This window comes from Microcaecilia unicolor, chromosome 2 (assembly GCF_901765095.1).
Source record: "Microcaecilia unicolor chromosome 2, aMicUni1.1, whole genome shotgun sequence".
In the NCBI taxonomy this organism is placed as follows: Eukaryota; Metazoa; Chordata; class Amphibia; order Gymnophiona; family Siphonopidae; genus Microcaecilia; species Microcaecilia unicolor.
Window position 1 is genome coordinate 245,757,271 of NC_044032.1, and position 11,190 is coordinate 245,768,460.

Below are 11,190 nucleotides of genomic sequence, written 5' to 3' on the forward strand. Positions count from 1 at the left end.
TCCCTCTCTGGCAGGGCTCCAGAGAGGAGGGAAAGGAGCCCTGTGGATCGAAGAGTGCAGGCTTCCACGGGAGGAACCCAGACCGGTACCCCCCTCACAGTGGCACGCCATCTAGCAGGTGAGGGGGGGAGAGAGCTGGGGGAGGCCCCAGAGAACAGCAGATCGGAGGAGAGAGAGGAGAGAGCAGAGGTAATGGAGACCTGCCGGGAGGCCCTACCGGTGTCAGAGGAGGAGGACAGTGACTCCTCAGAGGAGGAAGATTTCACAGACTATAGTCAGGATCCAGAGGACCCAACCAGTGGCCTGATTCAAATGGTGAGAAAGATAAAAAGCACAGAAAAAGAGGTGGTAGAGTTGGGGAAACGGGTTAAAATGGCAAAAGCCCTGTGCAAACTAGCCCCAGAGGAGCACCGCAAGACTTATACAAAGGAGGTAACCCGTTTACTCAAGCTTCTTCAAAAGAAAGAACATTTGCTAGGGGCATTGAAAAAGGGCCCTGGGAACCCTCTGAGAGAAGTTTACATCAACAGAGAAAGAATGGCCTTGGGGGGAAAAGCCCTGACAACCTTCAAACAGTCACAACAGCAAACAGAGAAGGAGAGTAGGAGCTCAGACCTTGGACCCCAGAACACCCAGGGGCCAGAGGAGCTTCCTGGGCCCAGTACCCAAAAGACATTACAGTATATGCAGTACCTTGCTAGTCAGTCTCTGGCAGCTTCTGGAGCAAGCAGGACTGGAGGTGGGGCTGGAGAGGCATGCTCGTTAAGGGAACCTGAGGTTGGAAAAACTGTACAGGAAAAAAGTTTTAAAACCCAGACTTTTCATCTTGTAGAAACAGGGGCTGGAAGTTCAGGAGAGAGACTCTTTTCTACACCAGTGATGGTGGAAGCAGAAATGAAAAACTTACTTGAGCAAGAAGCAAGAGGTCAGCAGAGGCAGTTGCAGCCACAGGTGTTGTGCCCATTGCCTGCAGCAGGAGTTGAGAGCAGCAAACAAACACTGACTCCATTGCAGCTGGGGAGGCCCCGCCCATGCAGTACTGAGGAGCTGGAGGTCACGGCCAGGCAGGCTGCAGCACTGCCAAAGACTGAGAATGCTGAGGTTTTAGCAGAGGAAAACCTGGTGACAGAGAGTGCTGCAGCTGGACAAACAGCAGGTGAAAAGGAGGGGTTCTCAATGAAGAAAGCACAGGAGGATCAGGAGTGTTTGCAACAAACCGGCCTGGCAGCAGAGGCTCCAGCCAATCGGGCTGTGGGAGCAGGAAAGACTGCAGAACAGCTACAAAGGCTGGCAGGGGAAATAGCTGCAGCGCCATAAGATTCCCCATGTGTGAGAGGGCAGGCACTTCTGGAGTGTGGGAAGCCTCATCCGCTTGGCGAAACAGCGGGGCTGGAGGATCCGACGGAGCAGAACGTTGGAGGAAAAAGGGACCCGGTCCAGAGAGCAGGTTTTGGGCGGGAGGGAGGGGTGCTTGCCTTGCCATGCGCACCAGAAGTAAACGTAACTGGTGGTACTAGGGATTCTGATTCCGGCCAGGCAGCGGGGTGGTTGGTTCTGGGGGGAGGGGTTGATTTGACGGGAGGGGGAGGGGGGCAGGGGCACCGGGAGGGGACCGGTTATATAGGGGAACCTGCTCTCAAAGTTCATACGGACCAAATCGATGGGGAGACAGGCAGGGTTTCTGTTGCAGGAGGCATTGAACTGATGGACACTGTGACTGCAGGGGATACGAGTGCTCGGGGGGTGAGGGGTGCAGGGGACCAAGGTTTGCTGGTTGAAGGGGTACAAGGCATGTTGGGGGGAGGGATAGGGAGGGAGGCTGAGAAACGGGGAAGGCAAGAGAAGGAGGATATGGTGCATCAGGAGCGGGGGGGTCCCCGCGCTGGAGAAGGGGGGGGACGGTGGGGGGGGGGGTCCGTCCTTTGCGGCGGTGGTGGGTGGAGGAGGCGGGCGCAGGGGAACTAGGGGGGTAGGGGGCAGCGGGGAAGGATGGGGAGGGGGGTGGGGGGGAGGCCAGGTTCCCAAAAGGAGGAATGTGGTACAATTGAAATGGGTGGGGGAGGAGGGGATGCCAAGCAGGGATGCAGTCCTGAGATTGGTCCTTGGTCTAGGATTTCTCCCAGAGGACCTCTATGCCTGTATTCATCCGGTGAATATACCAGAATACGATATCAGCTTTCTAACCCAGCGAGGCATGGAGGTCTTCTGGGAGAGATACGAAGGGGTACGGGGGAGAGGGGACTGGAAGAACTACCGGGCCGTACCGATTAGCAGACCCGACCTGGTGCAGGTAACCCTTCTGGTTCGAAATGAGTCTCTATCAGGGGCGGACCTGGCCTTCTGGCTACAACGGTACGCAGAATTGCGTACCCCCTTGTCCAAACTCCCGGACCCCAGTAGGGTGTGGGCTGGAGGTTGGGGTGCGCAGGTTAGGCTGAGGCAGGCAGGGCATGTCACCCAGCACATTCCCTCCTCTGCGTTCATCGGCAGGGATCGGATTCTCTGCTTTTATAAGGGGCAGCCACGGCAGTGTCACAAGTGCGGGTCGTTTAGACATTTTAGTATGTCATGCCCGGTTGTGCAGTGTGGAAAGTGCGGGTCTAAGGAGCATCCCACGGAGTCCTGTATGTCTATTCGGTGCAACCTGTGTGGGGGTCTGGGGCATGCATTTCGAGCCTGCCCTTGGGCCTCCCATAATGGGGGTGAGGAGGAGATAGATAGGGATGGTTCAGGTCAGGGGGAGGGGGAGGGGAAGCAGACCATGATCAGGTTCCCGGGGCGGGGGGGAAAGGGTCCAGGGAAGGACAGGGACAGGTAGAGGGGGGGGGGCTTGGGGGAGGGTCGGAAGCGGCAGGAAGGGGAGGATGAGGGCTGGACGCGGGTGTCCAAGAAACAGCGAAGAGGAAAGGGGGGAAGGGGGGTGGGAATGGGGATAGAAGTAGGGAATAGATTCAGGGGTTTGGAAGAGGAGGGAGGGGTTGAGGAACTGGCTGGTGAGGAGGTAGAGGATGGGGGTAGCCGGCAGGACGGGTTGGGAGGTAGGGGAGAAGGAGTGAGGGGAACAGCAGGTAAGAGGAAAGAGAAACGGGGGGGGAGGGTTTTGAGGGACAAAGAGGGGGGAAGGGTAGGGGGGGAGGTGGGTGGATCGGGGGAGGTGACAGCTGATGCAGGGAGGGCGGGAGAGGAAAGGAAGGTAAGAAAGGATGTAGTAATGCAGGCCCGTGAGGGGAGGGAGGAAGGGTCGGAGGCGGGATTGATGGGAAGGGTGGAAGAAGAGGAGGTAGTAGGGGTGGAAGAGGGAGGAGAGGAGGGGGGCAGGTCGGTTGATGATCCCAGGGAGGGAGGGAGGTGGGTGAAGACAAAAAGAAGATAGGGAGGAAGAAAGCAAGGGTGGGGGAAGGGATGTTTAAGCTAGGGGTCCGGGATTGGGCGGAGGAGGAAGAAGAGGGTGGAGGGGAAGGGACCACGGATGATGGTGTGGAGAGAAGGGAAGGCAGCCAGGAAGGCGGGGGGTGTGGTAGCGAGGACTGATGGCGGGACTGCTATTGGTGTTCGCCACACTTAATGTGGCTAGTGTCGCCTCCCAGAGGGCAAGAAGCTTGGCATTTGATGGCCTCTCTGCTGTGGAGGCGGACTGTTTCCTCCTCCAGGAGACCCGGTTGCAGACGCTGGAGGACATCCGGCGGGCAAAGAGGGCCTGGAGATGGGGACCCTCTATCTGGGGTCTGGCCGGGGAGAGGTATGGGGGGATAGGCATCCTCTTTAAAACCAATAAAGTAGAGATTCAGAGGGTGGTGGAGCTGGGTATTGGTAGGTGTTTGGTGTTGGACGTAATATTGCGGGGGGTGGCCTTGCGGGTGATTAATGTGTATGGACCGCAAAGCAAACAGGGAAGGTCTGCATTGTTCAACAAAATTAAGCCTTACCTATACACTTCAAGGCAGTTGGTGTGGGGAGGAGACTTCAACACTATCTTACGGAAAGAGGATAGTGGGGGGCGGGCACCACAAGTACGTTATGATGGGGTTCGACTAGCGGGGATTATGAAAGGAGCAGGACTGGTGGATGTACATATTGCACTTGGTGGTGGGAATCAGGGTTTCACCTTTTCACGGGGCACCTGTAGGAGCAGAATTGACCGGTTTATAGTTCGGGAAGGGGCATGTAGGCAGGCACCTAGGGTGGTGGAAGTAGATTTCTCTGACCACAGGATGGTGATGATAGAGTTGGGGGGAGGGGGGGCGTGCAAGCTAGGGAAAGGGTTGTGGAGATTGAATCTCAAATGGTTGAAGGAGGGGGTGTTGCACCAGGAGTACCTGGAATTCCTAGCAGACCAGGTGTCCATTCAGGGTGTCTTCCCTTCCCTCAGGGACTGGTGGGAAGTACTGAAACACCGCACCAGAGGGTTTTTTCTCCGTCAGGCAAGGCGGGAGGGAAGGGAGGCCACCCGGTTGGGGATCGCCCTGAGAAAGCGACGGGATAATCTAATTTCCCGGGGGGGAGGAGGGAGGATATTGAGGTACTGCAGCAGGAGGTTGAAAGAGTACAGTACAACCGCTACTCTTCCCTCGTCTACGAGCGGGACTTCGGGAAGCTGCTTGGTCCGGACCCGTATGACTGCTGCAAGGAACGAAGGGAGAGGAGGGTGGTGGTGGGGTTTAGGGATGAGGGGGGGGTGCTCCAAGAATCCAGGGAAGGTATTTTGCGGGTGGTGGGGACGCATTTTGGGCGGGTTTTCTCGGACCTACAGTTGGGGACAGAGGCCATGGGAAGATATATTGAGGGGACCCCGGGGGTGGGTAACTGGGGGCCCCATCTTCAGGTCTTAACGCAGCCGTGGACGCTGGGTGAGGTGGAGGAGGCCATTGGGGCCTTGCGGCGCAGAACAGCGCCGGGGCCGGATGGACTTCCGGTGGAGTTTTACCAACGGTTCAGGGACCAGCTGGCGCCGCTCTTGCTGGAACTCTGGGAGGAGGCGCGAACAGGAGGATCCTTGCCGGAGTCTATGGGAGGATCAGCATTGGTCCTCCTTAGCAAAGGCAAGGACCCTCAAGACGTGGCGAACTGGCGACCAATAGCACTATTGAACAGCGACCGGAAGATCTTCGCCCACATGCTTCATGCTTGCATGAGGAAGGTCTCCGGTGAAGTGCTAGCAGTCCCGCAGAGGTGTGGGGTCCCAGGAAGGGGGGTGCTGGAGGCAGTAGCCTGGGTGAGGGAGGGCTTGGAACATAGCCGGGTGGGAGATGGTAGGTTGGTCGTGGCCTTGGACCAGGACAAGGCTTTCGACCGAGTGCAGTGGGAGTTCTTGTGGAAGGTCCTGGATCACTATGGCTTCCCGGGGGAGTGGATCGCACAACTGCAACTGTTGTATGCTGGGGCGCGATTTTTTCCCCTGGTGAATGGATGGAGGGGGGCGGAGGTGGGGGTCACGGCAGGGGTACGGCAGGGGTGCCCATTGAGCCCCCTGCTGTACGCTTTTGCCATAGATCCCCTGGTGCGGAGGCTGGGAGGGGGGGGGGAGGGAGGGCTCAGATAGAGGTTGGCAAAGGGAACGTATTGAGAGTCATCGCTTATGCAGACGATGTCACCGTTTGGGTGGCAGACCAGAGGGAGGGGAGGATGCTGCGGGAGACCCTTGAAGAATATTCCAAGGCATCGGGGTCACGGGTAAACCTGGGTAAGTGTACTAGCTTGTGGGTGGGTCCAGAGGAAAGGCGATTTAACCTAGGGGGCGGGTTTCCTGCAGGGATTGAAAGAATGCGGGTGTTGGGAGTGTATTTTGGGGGGGGGGGTTACGGGCGGGAGAGTTGGGAGCAAAAGATATCAGAGGCAAGGGAAAAGGTGGATCGTTGGAAGGGGTGGCGGATGTCCATGGCAGACAGGGTCCGGTTGTTGAAGACCCAGATAGTCCCCATGTTTCTCTTCTTGACTTACATCTGCCTTTTGCCGGAATGCTGCTTCACTTCATTGTACAGCGTGTTTTTTCAACTTTTGTGGGGCAACAGGATGAACCCGGTAAAACGCAATATTACTTACCGGTCGCGGGAGGAAGGGGGGGTGGGGATGGTAAACCCTGTCTTGCTATTCTCCTCCCTGTTCATCCAGTTTAACCTTGGGCGGGGGGGAGGGCCGGAGGCCCCAGGGTGGGCACAAAGTGTTGTGCAGTGGTGGGAAGGATTTTGGGGCCCTTGGTGGGGAGGGGGGAAGGTGGGGAGGTTGCGGAAGGGTTTCCCGGAGGGGGTAGGCTACTACAAATCCTTAGTAAAGCTGGTCCGGTTGTGGGACATTACATGGGAGGAAATAAGGGTGGGGCAGAGGAAGAGCTGGGTGGACCGGGTTCGCTCCCAGCATTTCTCATCTCCCCTGACTCTTAGGGATGCTCCAGGGCCCGTGCTGAGGCAGGGCCTGCGCTTTATTTCATCTAGACGACTCCCGAACAAGTACAGGGACATTGCCTGGCTGTCCCTTCACGGTAAATTATATGTTAGGGCAAATATGCACCGAAGCATGCAGGACCGAAACTCCTATCAAAACAAAACCTAAACCCATACATATACGCCGACGATGTGACAATATACATCCCATTCAAACAAGACACCAAAGAAATCTCCAACGAAATCAATCAAAGTCTACATATCATGAACACATGGGCAGATGCATTCCGCCTGAAACTAAACGCCGAAAAGACCCAATGTCTGATACTCACCTCCCAATACAACACAACCGAAGTCAACGTGATAAACACACCAAACCTAAAACTTCCAATCTCAGAAACGCTAAAAATCCTCGGTGTGACAATCGACCGCCACCTAACACTTGAAACTCACGCAAACAACATAACCAAGAAAATGTTCTTCAGCATGTGGAAATTGAAAAGGATAAGACCATTCTTCCCAAGATTCGTCTTCCGCAGCCTAGTGCAATCCCTCGTCCTCAGCCACTTGGATTACTGCAACTCATTATACGCAGGCTGCAAAGAGCAAATACTGAAGAAGCTTCAAACAGCCCAGAACACAGCAGCCAGGCTCATCCTCGGAAAACCTAAATATGAAAGGGCAAAACCACTGCGTGAGAGGCTACATTGGCTTCCACTCAAGGACCGCGTTACTTTTAAAATTTGCACGTTAGTCCATAAGATTATTCACGGTGAAGCCCCAGCGTACATGACTGATTTAATAGACCTACCACCCAGAAACGCCAAAAGATCATCCCGAACTCACCTCAACCTTCACTACCCAACTTGCAAGAGGTTGAAGTACAAGACGATACACGCGTCAACCTTTTCCTACATGAGCACGAAGTCTTGGAACACACTACCGCGCAACCTAAGAACGATTAGTGAACAAGCCTCCTTCCGCAAACTACTGAAGACTCACCTATTTGAACAAACTTACGGAAAGAGCCAAAACACTTAGAAACCACACTCACTGGTCACCAACTCAATACACATCCACTTCTGATCCCCCATCCCTCTATCCTGTCAATCATTCACTTACTCATGGAACAAAGTACATTATATACCAGGTTTCTAATAATGCCCTTTTTTCCCATTGTCTCCTTCTAATGTTTCCATGTTGATGTCCCATTGTTATACTCCCATTGATATTCGAATGTCTCGCACAACTCTGTTCAATGTAATCCATAACTTAGTCGTATCAAATGTATTTCTATTATTCATGTCTTATTGTAAGCCACACTGAGCCCGCAAATAGGTGGGAAAATGTGGGATACAAATGCAATAAATAATAATAATAAATAACTGCCCGAGGGGGGAGTGTGCTGGTCAGCTGGAGACGATGGACCACTTCCTTATGGAGTGTCCATTCTCCAGAGCAGTTTGTGGAAGAGTGGCCGCCTTGTTGGCCATCCCCAGCTTCACGTCCTACACCTATGCAGACTGGGTGTATGGGAGGCAGCAGGGGACGGGGCGGCTGGAGCCAGGTACCGCCTTCCTCATATCAGTTATTATCAGGTACTGCCTGTGGGTGGCCCGATGCGGGGTGTCTATGCGCCAGGAGTGCAGGTCGGCTGAGCAGGTTTCCTGGGACGTTGTCCGAGCCGTCCAGGAATTGGCACGCTGGGAAAAGGTGGAGGGGGGGTACATACTTTTGGGGTTTGGTGGAAGCATGTCCGCTTGAAGTTGATTTGAATGTATGGTGTGGGGGGGATTTGGGGGGGACGGGTTTTATCGGGTTTGTATTTTTTGTATAAAAGTGTAGTGGGGCTGGTTTTACAACGGCATGATGTAATAATGTCTTGAATATTGGTTTTTTCCGTTTTATTTAATAAAGGAATTCTCCAAGTATCCACCACTCTCTCCGTGAAAAAATACTTCCTGAAGTACTTCATCCATGTTATGCTCTTCTCTTGATAAAATTCCTTAGAGTACAGAGAGTAAGGATTTGGTAATACTTTACATGGAAAATCACAAAACTAGGTAATCCTTCCCCCCCTCTTCTGTTTTTTTGTAAAGATGGTCTCATTTCTGAATTGTAGTACAAGAAGCAAGTCTCTAAAAGAAGATACTTTTATTTATATTCTATTTATGAGGGGGAGGGAGCAGGGGCGTAGCCAGACACCCAACTTTGAGTGGGTCTGGATCCAAGATGGGTGGGCAGAAGAACCCCTCCCTGTCCCATAGGTGATTTGGTCTCTCCTTGTCTCACCTGCATGCCATCTGCTATTTACAAGGTATGCAGGAGGGACAGTTGTTGGGAGTTTTCAGCTGGGGGGGGGGGGGGGCTTGGGAATCCCTGCCAGCCACGATAGGTGTGCTGCTTCTAGATGGGCCTGAGCCCAAAGTCGGTGGGCCTGGGCCCACCCAGGCCCACCCTTGGCTACGCCACTGGGAGGGAGGATTCATGTTGTTGCATATCATTTTCCAATTCGCAAAAAAACTGTCATGGGTCCTGAAAATACCTTCTTTGTCTCATAGTAACATAGTAATATAGTAGATGACGGCAGATAAAGACCTGTACAGTCCATCCAGTCTGCCCAAGATAAACTCATTACATGTAGTATGTGATACAGATAGAATACTTAATTACCGTGAACAATTTTGGATTTACACACTTAACACTGTAAACCCTAATGGGTTAAACGCAGAATTAGAGTGGTACACTCTTATTTAAATATCGGTATTCATCCATTTTGAATCCAAATCTCCTGATTGGGCACGTCATCCAAAAATAGACCTTTAAATTTGAAACAGGATGCTTAGCTGCTATCTTGGCAGATTCATAATCCTAGACCAGTCAGCATGACAGCATAGCGCCAGTAAGAGGTATGAATAATTGTGTATAAAAAGTGTTCTTGCTCCCATTGCAAATTGATAAATATATATACATTTGAATTGTGACTACTGTTCATTTTTTATCCAGGGGGTATCCTTGAAAAAACCACTTGGCGGTGAAACATGACTCATGTCGGACAACATCCCTCTGAAGCCGACATTACCTTTTGCTGAAAAGGCTAAGTAAATCTATACTATATTAAATGATTAAGCACACAAAAACAAAGAAAGTATAAAGAAAAAAAGAAAATAAGCAAAAAATTCCTTTATTAAACACACGAGTAAAACAAGGGGACCAGTGACGATTCGGGTGATTTTAAGTAATAACCGTAAGCAATTGGTTTGCTTGAACTCCCAAACTGAGGTCTCAGATAGACAACACTATTGGAGTTATAAATCAACAGGGGAAAGTACCTCACAGGCAACACAAGACATTTTGTTATCACATCCATATTAGATTTACCTGTTTGCTTGCAAATATAGCCTAGATCTGATTTCTTCGATGGACTTGATTTATCCTTGCCATTTTTAGGGCATAGACCATAGATCAGGGGCGTATCTGGACTCTGGCAGTAGAGGGGGCCAGGGCCAGACTCCGAATCAACAGCGTACAGCATGGCCATGGACGGAGGAGGATGACGAACAAGAACTTTGAAGACCTCGGCGGCTGGCGGGGGTTGGGGTCCCCCGCCAGCTGAAGAATTATTTTTAAAAGCAGGCGGAAGCGGACCTTGGCTGCAGGGGTTGGGGTCCCCCGCCAGCAAAGGTAAACAACGTCAGCGGGGTTGGCGGCGGGAGGGGGGCCAGGGCGAAATCTGAGGAAGCCTAGGCCCCTGTGGCCCCACGCAGATACGCCCCTGCCGTAGATGTCTGCCCAGCACTCTCCTTGTGCTAAAATTTCTAAAGTTAACATCAAAGCTCCTAAACAGCACTACTCCAGCCTATCCAAATCTATTCAGCCACGATCAGTGCACAGACCTTAGAAGTTGCCCAGTGCTGGCCTTGTTTTCCAACCTTTGAAGCGGAATCTGTCTAACCATGATCAGAGCACAGACCATAGAAGTCTGCCCAGTATTAGCTTTGCTTCCCAATTACTGGTTTTGCTTCCTGATCTCTGCCAAGCTAATTTGGATCCGTTCCTTATAAACAGGATTCCTTTATGTTTATCCCACGCTTTTTTGAATTCCATTACCATTTTCATCTCTACCACCTCCCATGGGAAGGCATTCCAAGTGTCTATTTATTTATTGCATTTGTATCCCACATTTTCCCACCTTTTTGCAGGCTCAATGTGGCTTACAATGTATCGTATTTGGTAGTTACTAGATTGTGATATAATAGTTATTGGTACATAAAGAATAGCATATCGAAATTTGAGCAAGTAACAGTTATTGTTACATGGAGAATAGCATAATCGAAATCTAAACAAGTAGATACAAAGTAGAAATCACTGCTTATAATAGGTAAGGTGGGGATGCCATAAAGAATATCGTAGTCGGGAGTAGACAGACTGTTGTGAGCAAAAACAGTGCTGATAACAGGTAATTTGGCGATATAATTACATTTCTAGTAGCTGATCTTATTGGTATGCCTTGTTGAAGAGGTGGGTCTTCAGGGATTTGCCCTCGCCGTGAAAAAATACTTTCTGACATTATTCCTGAGTCTGTCTCCTTTCAACCTCAATTTATGTCCTCTTATTCTAGTGGCTTCCCATCTCCAGAAAAGGTTTGTTTGCAGATTAATACCTTTCAAATATTTGAATGTCTGTATCATATCACCCCTGTTTCTCCTTTCCTCTAAGGTATACATGTTCAGATCAGTAAGTCTCTCCTCTTATGTCCTGCAACGTAAATTCCACACCATTTTTGTTCCTCATGTTTTACATCTAAACAACA